Here is a 12096-nt window from a genome sequence, read left to right as displayed (position 1 = left end):
TCATGGGAATAAGTGCTTCAGACACAAAGTAACATTAAGGAAGAGGAGTCCCTGCCCCGAGGAGCTTACAGTCTAATTGGTAGGTAGGGAGAACGTACAGAGACAGTAGGAGGGAGTTCTGGTAAGTGTGTCTGCAGGGGGCCAAGCTTTATGTATCATGTGTTCAGAATATCCACAGTGCTACTCATATGCTTCTTTAAGCAAGTGTGTCTTATACACGTTCTATAGTGCTGGGCGCGTGTCACGCCGGGCGCGGATTTTTAGTTGGCTGACGTTGTATAGAAGGGCTGCGCGCGCGCACGGAAGAGGGGAGCCGACAGACAGCGGCGAAGATGAAGAAATTCACCTGCGCTCGTGTGTGTGTGTGTGTGTGTGTGTGTGTGTGTGTGTGTGTGTGTGTGTGTCTCAAGAATTGTAAAACAAAAAAATATTTATTAAACTTTTTTTTCTTTAAAAATATCTAACACACACACACACACACACACACACACACACACACACACACACACACACACACACACACACACACACACGCGTTCACATAGGAACGCACGCTGTATAGAACAGCCCTTAAGGTGGATAGAGTGGGTGCTAGTCGGGTATTGGAGTTTGCATATGTATGGGGTGGGTGTGGTTGTAGGGTTGGAGTTTGCATATGTATGGGGTGGGTGTGGTTGTAGGGTGGAGTTTGCATATGTATGGGGTGGGGGTGGTTGTAGGGTTGGAGTTTGCATATGTATGGGGTGGGTGTGGTTGTAGGGTTGGAGTTTGCATATGTATGGCTGGGTGTGGTTGTAGGGTTGGAGTTTGCATATGTATGGGGTGGGTGTGGTTGTAGGGTTGGAGTTTGCATATGTATGGTTGGGTGTGGTTGTAGGGTTGGAGTTTGCATATGTATGGGGTGGGGGTGCTAGTCGGGTATTGGAGTTTGCATATGTATGGGGTGGGTGTGGTTGTAGGGTTGGAGTTTGCATATGTATGGGGTGGGTGTGGTTGTAGGGTTGGAGTTTGCATATGTATGGGGTGGGGGTGGTTGTAGGGTGGAGTTTGCATATGTATGGGGTGGGTGTGGTTGTAGGGTTGGAGTTTGCATATGTATGGGGTGGGGGTGGTTGTAGGGTTGGAGTTTGCATATGTATGGGGTGGGTGTGGTTGTAGGGTGGAGTTTGCATATGTATGGGGTGGGGGTGGTTGTAGGGTTGGAGTTTGCATATGTATGGGGTGGGTGTGGTTGTAGGGTTGGAGTTTGCATATGTATGGCTGGGTGTGGTTGTAGGGTTGGAGTTTGCATATGTATGGGGAGGGGGTGGTTGTAGGGTTGGAGTTTGCATATGTATGGGGTGGGTGTGGTTGTAGGGTTGGAGTTTGCATATGTATGGGGTGGGTGTGGTTGTAGGGTTGGAGTTTGCATATGTATGGGGTGGGTGTGGTTGTAGGGTTGGAGTTTGCATATGTATGGGGTGGGTGTGGTTGTAGGGTTGGAGTTTGCATATGTATGGGGTGGGTGTGGTTGTAGGGTTGGAGTTTGCATATGTATGGGGTGGGTGTGGTTGTAGGGTTGGAGTTTGCATATGTATGGGGTGGGGGTGTGGTTGTAGGGTGGAGTTTGCATATGTATGGGGTGGGGGTGGTTGTAGGGTTGGAGTTTGCATATGTATGGGGTGGGGTGGTTGTAGGGTTGGAGTTTGCATATGTATGGGGTGGGTGTGGTTGTAGGGTGGAGTTTGCATATGTATGGGGTGGGGGTGGTTGTAGGGTTGGAGTTTGCATATGTATGGCTGGGTGTGGTTGTAGGGTTGGAGTTTGCATATGTATGGGGAGGGGGTGGTTGTAGGGTTGGAGTTTGCATATGTATGGGGTGGGTGTGGTTGTAGGGTTGGAGTTTGCATATGTATGGGGTGGGTGTGGTTGTAGGGTTGGAGTTTGCATATGTATGGGGTGGTTGTAGGGTTGGAGTTTGCATATGTATGGGGTGGGTGTGGTTGTAGGGTTGGAGTTTGCATATGTATGGGGTGGGTGTGGTTGTAGGGTTGGAGTTTGCATATGTATGGGGTGGGTGTGGTTGTAGGGTTGGAGTTTGCATATGTATGGGGTGGGGGTGGTTGTAGGGTGGAGTTTGCATATGTATGGGGTGGGGGTGGTTGTAGGGTGGAGTTTGGATGTGTATGGAGTGGGTGGGGTTGTAGGGTTGGAGTTTGCATATGTATGGGGTGGGGGTGGTTGTAGGGTTGGAGTTTGCATATGTATGGGGTGGGGGTGGTTATAGGGTTGGAGTTTGCATATGTATGGGGTGGGGGTTTGGTTGTAGGGTGGAGTTTGCATATGTATGGGGTGGGGGTGGTTGTAGGGTTGGAGTTTGCATATGTATGGGGTCGGTGTGGTTGTAGGGTTGGAGTTTGCATATGTATGGGGTGGGTGTGTGGTTGTAGGGTGGAGTTTGCATATGTATGGGGTGGGGGTGGTTGTAGGGTTGGAGTTTGCATATGTATGGCTGGGTGTGGTTGTAGGGTGGAGTTTGCATATATATGGAGTGGGTGTGATTGTAGGGTTGGAGTTTGCATATGTATGGAGTGGGGGTGGTTGTAGGGTTGGAGTTTGCATATGTATGGGGTGGGGGTGGTTGTAGGGTTGGAGTTTGCATATGTATGTATGGGGTGGGGGTGGTTGTATCGTTGGAGTTTGCATATGTATGGGGTGGGTGTGGTTGTAGGGTTGGAGTTTGCATATGTATGGGGTGGGGGTGGTTGTAGGGTTGGAGTTTGCATATGTATGGGGTGGGGGTGGTTGTAGGGTTGGAGTTTGCATATGTATGGGGTGGGGGTGGTTGTAGGGTTGGAGTTTGCATATGTATGGGGTGGGGGTGGTTGTAGGGTGGAGTTTGCATATGTATGGGGTGGGGGTGGTTGTAGGGTGGAGTTTGCATGTGTATGGAGTGGGTGGGGTTGTAGGGTTGGAGTTTGCATGTGTATGGAGTGGGTGTGGTTGTAGGGTTGGAGTTTGCATGTGTATGGAGTGGGTGTGGTTGTAGGGTTGGAGTTTGCATATGTATGGGGTGGGTGTGGTTGTAGGGTTGGAGTTTGCATATGTATGGGGTGGGGGTGGTTGTAGGGTTGGAGTTTGCATATGTATGGGGTGGGGGTGGTTGTAGGGTTGGAGTTTGCATATGTATGGGGTGGGGGTGGTTGTAGGGTTGGAGTTTGCATATGTATGGGGTGGGGGTGGTTGTAGGGTTGGAGTTTGCATATGTATGGGGTTGGGGTAGTTGTAGGGTTGGAGTTTGCATATGTATGGGGTTGGGGTGGTTGTAGGGTTGGAGTTTGCATATGTATGGGGTTGGGGTAGTTGTAGGGTTGGAGTTTGCATATGTATGGGGTTGGGGTGGTTGTAGGGTTGGAGTTTGCATATGTATGGGGTGGGGGTGGTTGTAGGGTTGGAGTTTGCATATGTATGGGGTGGGTGTGGTTGTAGGGTGGAGTTTGCATATGTATGGGGTGTGGGTGGTTGTAGGGTGGAGTTTGCATATCTATGGGGTGGGTGGGGTTGTAGGGTTGGAGTTTGCATATGTATGTATGGGGTGGGGGTGGTTGTAGGGTTGGAGTTTGCATATGTATGGGGTGGGGGTGGTTGTAGGGTTGGAGTTTGCATATGTATGGGGTGGGGGTGGTTGTAGGGTGGAGTTTGCATATGTATGGGGTGGGGGTGGTTGTAGGGTTGGAGTTTGCATATGTATGGGGTGGGTGTGGTTGTAGGGTTGGAGTTTGCATATGTATGGGGTGGGTGTGTGGTTGTAGGGTGGAGTTTGCATATGTATGGCTGGGTGTGGTTGTAGGGTGTGGTTGTAGGGTGCAGTTTGCATATGTATGGAGTGGGTGTGGTTGTAGGGTTGGAGTTTGCATATGTATGGAGTGGGGGTGGTTGTATCGTTGGAGTTTGCATATGTATGGGGTGGGTGTGGTTGTAGGGTTGGAGTTTGCATATGTATGGGGTGGGGGTGGTTGTAGGGTTGGAGTTTGCATATGTATGGGGTGGGGGTGGTTGTAGGGTTGGAGTTTGCATATGTATGGGGTGGGGGTGGTTGTAGGGTTGGAGTTTGCATATGTATGGGGTGGGGGTGGTTGTAGGGTTGGAGTTTGCATATGTATGGGGTGGGGGTGGTTGTAGGGTGGAGTTTGCATATGTATGGGGTGGGGGTGGTTGTAGGGTGGAGTTTGCATGTGTATGGAGTGGGTGGGGTTGTAGGGTTGGAGTTTGCATTTGTATGGAGTGGGTGGGGTTGTAGGGTTGGAGTTTGCATATGTATGGGGTGGGGGTGGTTGTAGGGTTGGAGTTTGCATATGTATGGGGTGGGGGTGGTTGTAGGGTTGGAGTTTGCATATGTATGGGGTGGGGGTGTGGTTTTAGGGTGGAGTTTGCATATGTATGGGGTGGGGGTGGTTGTAGGGTTGGATTTTGCATATGTATGGGGTGGGGGTGGTTGTAGGGTTGGAGTTTGCATATGTATGGGGTGGGGGTGGTTGTAGGGTTGGAGTTTGCATATGTATGGGGTGGGGGTGGTTGTAGGGTTGGAGTTTGCATATGTATGGGGTGGGGGTGGTTGTAGGGTTGCAGTTTGCATATGTATGGGGTTGGGGTAGTTGTAGGGTTGGAGTTTGCATATGTATGGGGTTGGGGTGGTTGTAGGGTTGGAGTTTGCATATGTGTGGGGTTGGGGTAGTTGTAGGGTTGGAGTTTGCATATGTATGGGGTTGGGGTGGTTGTAGGGTTGGAGTTTGCATATGTATGGGGTGGGGGTGGTTGTAGGGTTGGAGTTTGCATATGTATGGGGTGGGTGTGGTTGTAGGGTGGAGTTTGCATATGTATGGGGTGTGGGTGGTTGTAGGGTGGAGTTTGCATATCTATGGGGTGGGTGGGGTTGTAGGGTTGGAGTTTGCATATGTATGTATGGGGTGGGGGTGGTTGTAGGGTTGGAGTTTGCATATGTATGGGGTGGGGGTGGTTGTAGGGTTGGAGTTTGCATATGTATGGGGTGGGGGTGGTTGTAGGGTGGAGTTTGCATATGTATGGGGTGGGGGTGGTTGTAGGGTTGGAGTTTGCATATGTATGGGGTGGGTGTGGTTGTAGGGTTGGAGTTTGCATATGTATGGGGTGGGTGTGTGGTTGTAGGGTGGAGTTTGCATATGTATGGGGTGGGGGTGGTTGTAGGGTGGAGTTTGCATATGTATGGGGTGGGGGTGGTTGTAGGGTGGAGTTTGCATATGTATGGCTGGGTGTGGTTGTAGGGTGCAGTTTGCATATGTATGGAGTGGGTGTGGTTGTAGGGTTGGAGTTTTCATATGTATGGGGTGGGGGTGGTTGTAGGGTTGGAGTTTGCATATGTATGGGGTGGGGGTGGTTGTAGGGTGGAGTTTCCATATGTATGGGGTGGTTGTAGGGTTGGAGTTTGCATATGTATGGGGTGGGGGTGCTAGTCGGGTATTGGAGTTTGCATATGTATGGGGTGGGGGTGCTAGTCGGGTATTGGAGTTTGCATATGTATGGGGTGGGTGTGGTTGTAGGGTGGAGTTTGCATATGTATGGCTGGGTGTGGTTGTAGGGTGGAGTTTGCATATGTATGGAGTGGGTGTGGTTGTAGGGTTGGAGTTTGCATATGTATGGAGTGGGGGTGGTTGTAGGGTTGGAGTTTGCATATGTATGGAGTGGGGGTGGTTGTAGGGTTGGAGTTTGCATATGTATGGGGTGGGGGTGGTTGTAGGGTTGGAGTTTGCATATGTATGGGGTGGGGGTGGTTGTAGGGTTGGAGTTTGCATATGTATGGGGTGGGGGTGGTTGTAGGGTGGAGTTTGCATATGTATGGGGTGGGGGTGGTTGTAGGGTTGGAGTTTGCATATGTATGGGGTGGGGGTGGTTGTAGGGTTGGAGTTTGCATATGTATGGGGTGGGGGTGTGGTTGTAGGGTGGAGTTTGCATATGTATGGGGTGGGTGTGGTTGTAGGGTTGGAGATTGCATATGTATGGGGTGGGGGTGGTTGTAGGGTGGAGTTTGCATATGTATGGGGTGGGGGTGGTTGTAGGGTGGAGTTTGCATATGTATGGGGTGGGGGTGGTTGTAGGGTTGGAGTTTGCATATGTATGGGGTGGGGGTGGTTGTAGGGTTGGAGTTTGCATATGTATGGGGTGGGGGTGGTTGTAGGGTTAGAGTTTGCATATGTATGGGGTGGGGGTGGTTGTAGGGTTAGAGTTTGCATATGTATGGGGTGGGGGTGGTTGTAGGGTGGAGTTTGCATGTGTATGGAGTGGGTGGGGTTGTAGGGTTGGAGTGTGCATATGTATGGGGTGGGGGTGGTTGTAGGGTTGGAGTTTGCATATGTATGGGGTGGGGGTGGTTGTAGGGTTGGAGTTTGCATATGTATGGGGTGGGGGTGTGGTTGTAGGGTGGAGTTTGCATATGTATGGGGTGGGGGTGGTTGTAGGGTTGGAGTTTGCATATGTATGGGGTGGGGGTGGTTGTAGGGTGGAGTTTGCATATGTATGGGGTGGGGGTGGTTGTAGGGTTGGAGTTTGCATATGTATGGGGAGGGGGTGGTTGTAGGGTGGAGTTTGCATATGTATGGGGTGGGGGTGGTTGTAGGGTGGAGTTTGCATATCTATGGGGTGGGGGTGGTTGTAGGGTTGGAGTTTGCATATGTATGGGGTGGGGGTGCTAGTCGGGTATTGGAGTTTGCATATGTATGGGGTGGGGGTGGTTGTAGGGTTGGAGTTTGCATATGTATGGGGTGGGGGTGGTTGTAGGGTGGAGTTTGCATATGTATGGGGTGGGGGTGGTTGTAGGGTTGGAGTTTGCATATGTATGGCTGGGGGTGGTTGTAGGGTTGGAGTTTGCATATGTATGGAGTGGGGGTGGTTGTAGGGTTGGAGTTTGCATATGTATGGAGTGGGTGTGGGTGTAGGGTTGGAGTTTGCATATGGGGTGGTGGTGGGGGTGGTTGTAGTTTGCATATGTATGGGGTGGGAGTGGTTGAAGTTTGCATACCTCTCTTAGGATTGGCTCTGCGGTTCCCTGGGGTTACTGATCCTGGCAGGACACTTCCCTAAGCTGTTCTTATCCTGCAGGGTTGGAACTTGCAGGAAGCACATTGCAGCTCATCTGGGGACGTTCGTGTTCTGGAGAACAGTGGTGGTAAGTGACGGATACAAGCACAAGGCAGCGTGTGACCAATCAAATCCGCTTTATTGGCACAGACGGAGACGTGTCAGTATTGCCAAAGCATGAATAACGGGGGGTAGGGTATAATGATTACACAGTACATGAATAACGGGGTAGGGTATAATGATTACACAGTACATGTATAACAGGGGGTAGGTATAATGATTACACAGTACATGAATAACGGGGTAGGGTATAATGATTACACACATGTATAACAGGGGGTAGGTATAATGATTACACAGTACATGTATAACGGGGGGTAGGTATAATGGTTACACAGTACATGAATAACAGGGGGTAGGGTATAATGATTACACAGTACATGAATAACAGGGGGTAGGGTATAATGATTACACAGTACATGAATAACAGGGGGTAGGGTATAATGATTACACAGTACATGTATAACGGGGTAGGTATAATGATTACACAGTACATGAATAACAGGGGGTAGGTATAATGATTACACAGTACATGAATAACGGGGTAGGTATAATGATTACACAGTACATGTATAACAGGGGGTAGGGTATAATGATTACACAGTACATGTATAACAGGGGGTAGGTATAATGGTTACACAGTACATGTATAACAGGGGGTAGGTATAATGATTACACAGTACATGAATAACAGGGGGTAGGTATAATGATTACACAGTACATGAATAACAGGAGGTAGGGTATAATGATTACACAGTACATGAATAACACGGGGTAGGGTATAATGATTACACGGTACATGTAACGGGGTAGGGTATAATGATTACACGGTACATGTAACATGGGGTAGGGTATAATGATTACACAGTACATGTATAACGGGTAGGGTATATTGATTACACAGTACATGAATAACGGGGTAGGGTATAACGATTACACAGTACATGAATAACACGGGGTAGGGTATAATGATTACACAGTACATGTATAACAGGGGGTAGGGTATAATGATTACACAGTACATGAATAACACGGGGTAGGGTATAATGATTACACAGTACATGTATAACAGGGGGTAGGGTATAATGATTACACAGTACATGTATAACAGGGGGTAGGGTATAATGGTTACACAGTACATGTATAACAGGGGGTAGGTATAATGATTACACAGTACATGTGTAACGGGGTAGGTATAATGATTACACAGTACATGAATAATGGGATAGGGTATAATGATTACACAGTACATGAATAACGGGGGGTAGGGTATAATGATTACACAGTACATGTATAACGGGGTAGGGTATAATGATTACACAGTACATGTATAACAGGGGGTAGGGTATAATGATTACACAGTACATGAATAACGGGGTAGGTATAATGATTACACAGTACATGAATAACAGGGGGTAGGGTATAATGATTACACAGTACATGTATAACAGGGGGTAGGGTATAATGATTACACAGTACATGAATAACACGGGGTAGGGTATAATGATTACACGGTACATGTAACGGGGTAGGGTATAATGATTACACGGTACATGTAACATGGGGTAGGGAATAATGATTACACAGTACATGAATAACGGGGTAGGGTATAATGATTACACAGTACATGAATAACGGGGTAGGGTATAATGATTACACAGTACATGAATAACGGGGTAGGGTATAATGATTACACAGTACATGAATAACGGGGGGTAGGGTATAATGATTACACAGTACATGCATAACGGGGTAGGGTATAATGATTACACAGTATATGTATAACAGGGGGTAGGGTATAATGATTACACAGTACATGTATAATGGGGTAGGGTATAATGATTACACAGTACATGAATAACGGGGTAGGGTATAATGATTACACAGTACATGTATAACGGGGTAGGGTATAATGGTTACACAGTACAATTATAACAGGGGGTAGGGTATAATGATTACACAGTACATGTATAACAGGGGGTAGGTATAATGATTACACAGTACATGAATAACAGGGGTAGGGTATAATGATTACACAGTACATGAATAACAGGGGTAGGGTATAATGATTACACAGTACATGTATAACGGGGGGTAGGTATAATGATTACACAGTACATGATTAACAGGGGGTAGGTATAATGGTTACACAGTACATGTATAACAGGGGGTAGGGTATAATGATTACACAGTACATGAATAACAGGGGGTAGGTATAATGATTACACGGTACATGAATAACAGGGGGTAGGGTATAATGATTACACAGTACATGAATAACAGGGGGTAGGGTATAATGATTACACAGTACATGTATAACAGCGGGTAGGGTATAATGGTTACACAGTACATGAATAACAGGGGGTAGGGTATAATGATTACACAGTACATGTATAACAGCGGGTAGGGTATAATGATTACACAGTACATGAATAACAGGGGGTAGGGTATAATGATTACACAGTACATGAATAACAGGGGGTAGGGTATAATGATTACACAGTACATGTATAACAGGGGGTAGGTATAATGATTACACAGTACATGAATAACAGGGGGTAGGGTATAATGATTACACAGTACATGTATAACAGGGGGTAGGTATAATGATTACACAGTACATGTATAACAGGGGGTAGGTATAATGATTACACAGTACATGAATAACGATGTAGGTATAATGATTACACAGTACATGAATAACGGGGTATTGTATGTCTTTATTTATATAGCGCCAAAAGTGTACTCAGCGCTTAACAAAGAATACAGTACAGGGAATTATAATACTACAATAAGTGCAGCAAAATCAGACAGTAGGAAATCCCTACCCCGAAGAGCTTACAATCTAAGGTTTGAGGGGAACTTAGAGACAGCAGGTGAGGGAGTAAGTGCTGTAGATGGCAGTGCTTGGTCACAATGGGTGGTAGGAGTGACTGTGTGAGGGACAGGAGCCATGAGTGCAGGCTATTGGGATGCTTGATTTGTGGGGCGAGTTTTAAGGTTAGTCAGTATTAAATTAAAAGGTTGACACCATTTACACCCCCCCCCCCCTTGCAGCTCTCACTGCCAGCTTTCTATTATTCAGTTGCACGCTTCTCTGCTCTGAAAACACACAGTGCCTGTGTAATTGATACACTTTGTAACATGTTCCTTCTCCACACAGCCTGTAGCTGGTTGTCCTGGCAACCTACCAATTCTCCTAGCTGAGAATGGGTCAATCCACCCCCCCCCTGTCTCTGTTGATAAGTTAGTTTAGTCCCGAGACTATTCCTGTTTCCCAGGCACCCCTCACTTCCTTTCTATCCTAAGCAGGCTGAGTGAGTACATCTTGTGTTATCTACTCCCTGGCAAGGCCATTCTGTTTTTACCTTCCCTTGATACAAAGCACTCCACATAGAGAAGCACTCTCTTACCACTCCACAACATCTACACGTGCCTTTATATGTCTGATGCTTTCCCAATAAAGTCAAGAAATACATAAAGACTTGTTGTGCTTTCAAGAGGCATGAGTTAAGCTATCTGGCATCCTACACGTGACCCTGGTTCCAGAATAGACAGGGAGGCATGAATGAGAGCAGGTGTGTATGTCTGGCTTCAGGGAGATCCCCAGCAGCAGGAAGGAGTAGATAGAGGGTGTGAATAGAGGATTGTGTGGGGGTGTTTTTTTATTGAGGGGTAAAGAAGTTGTTGGGAGAGAGGTGTATAAATAATGGTGCAGTGGGGAAGTTGGAGAGAACAGAAACGCTCACAAAGGAAGGAGGAAACAGTAACCAGAAAAAGCAGTAGGGAGGGCATAGTGAGACGCAGGAGGAGAGGGCATAGTGAGATACAGGAGGAGAGGGCATAGTGAGATGCAGGAGGAGAGACTTCCCAGGTTCTGGAGGATAGGAAGAGTACAAATAATCACAGCGTTTACAAAGTAAAGTTCTCACAGTTGCAGAGTTGTTGTTGTGCAGAGTCCAGATCTTCCTCCATCTTCACCTCCAATGTTAACTCTGCCAGGCACTTAAATATAACACTTTAAGATAAAAACACAGTCACTTGAATAACAATTAAGGGAGGGGTCTGCCTAATCAACTCACAGATACATACCAAATGGTTAATTACATTTTAAGAAGGGCTCTTGCAAACTGATTTAAGGAAACATACCTGTTTTAAGAGTAAGGTATAATGATTGCACGGTATATGGGTAACAGTTTCACACAGGGGTGTGGGGGTTAGTGGACGTCTCTCAGCCTGTGTCCGGTGCTGATACAGTGTGCAGCCAGTCCTGCGGGGGTTTCATCTTCTCCCAGGAGGATCGCTATTTTTTGGTTCTCTACTGTATATTATTGAAGTTCTGTGCCTCGCTGTAAGGTCTGTGCCTCGCTGTAAGGTCTGTGCCTCGCTGTAAGGTCTGTGCCTCGCTGTAAGGTCTGTGCCTCGCTGTAAGTTCTGTGCCTCGCTGTAAGTTCTGTGCCTCGCTGTAAGTTCTGTGCCTCGCTGTAAGTTCTGTGCCTCGCTGTAAGTTCTGTGCCTCGCTGTAAGTTCTGTGCCTCGCTGTAAGTTCTGTGCCTCGCTGTAAGTTCTGTGCCTCGCTGTAAGTTCTGTGCCTCGCTGTAATGTCTGTGCCTCGCTGTAAGTTCTGTGCCTCGCTGTAAGTTCTGTGCCTCGCTGTAAGTTCTGTGCCTCGCTGTAAGGTCTGTGCCTCGCTGTAAGGTCTGTGCCTCGCTGTAAGGTCTGTGCCTCGCTGTAAGGTCTGTGCCTCGCTGTAAGTTCTGTGCCTCGCTGTAAGTTCTGTGCCTCGCTGTAAGTTCTGTGCCTCGCTGTAAGTTCTGTGCCTCGCTGTAAGTTCTGTGCCTCGCTGTAAGTTCTGTGCCTCGCTGTAAGTTCTGTGCCTCGCTGTAAGTTCTGTGCCTCGCTGTAAGTTCTGTGCCTCGCTGTAATGTCTGTGCCTCGCTGTAATGT

General features: G+C 47.6%; 2 protein-coding genes across 4 annotated transcripts in view; one reads left to right on the top strand and one right to left on the bottom strand.

Annotated features, from left to right (window-relative positions):
• Nucleotides 1–7180, bottom strand: part of EXOSC4 (exosome component 4) — a 38655-nt gene extending 31475 nt beyond the window's left edge. For all 3 annotated transcript variants that reach the window (XR_012790599.1, XM_075580909.1, XM_075580921.1), the window contains exon 1: nucleotides 7031–7180. The gene's annotated coding sequence lies outside the window, so the exon portion shown is untranslated. The remainder of the gene's footprint in view (nucleotides 1–7030) is intronic.
• LOC142474711 (5-oxoprolinase-like) overlaps nucleotides 7029–12096 on the top strand; it is a 174291-nt gene continuing 169223 nt past the window's right edge. The window contains exon 1 of the mRNA XM_075580899.1: nucleotides 7029–7177. The gene's annotated coding sequence lies outside the window, so the exon portion shown is untranslated. The remainder of the gene's footprint in view (nucleotides 7178–12096) is intronic.

Source organism: Ascaphus truei, chromosome 2 (assembly GCF_040206685.1).
Source record: "Ascaphus truei isolate aAscTru1 chromosome 2, aAscTru1.hap1, whole genome shotgun sequence".
Taxonomy (NCBI): domain Eukaryota; kingdom Metazoa; phylum Chordata; class Amphibia; order Anura; family Ascaphidae; genus Ascaphus; species Ascaphus truei.
The sequence above is the reverse complement of the archived record's forward strand: the minus strand, read 5'-3'. Positions and strand labels throughout refer to the sequence as shown.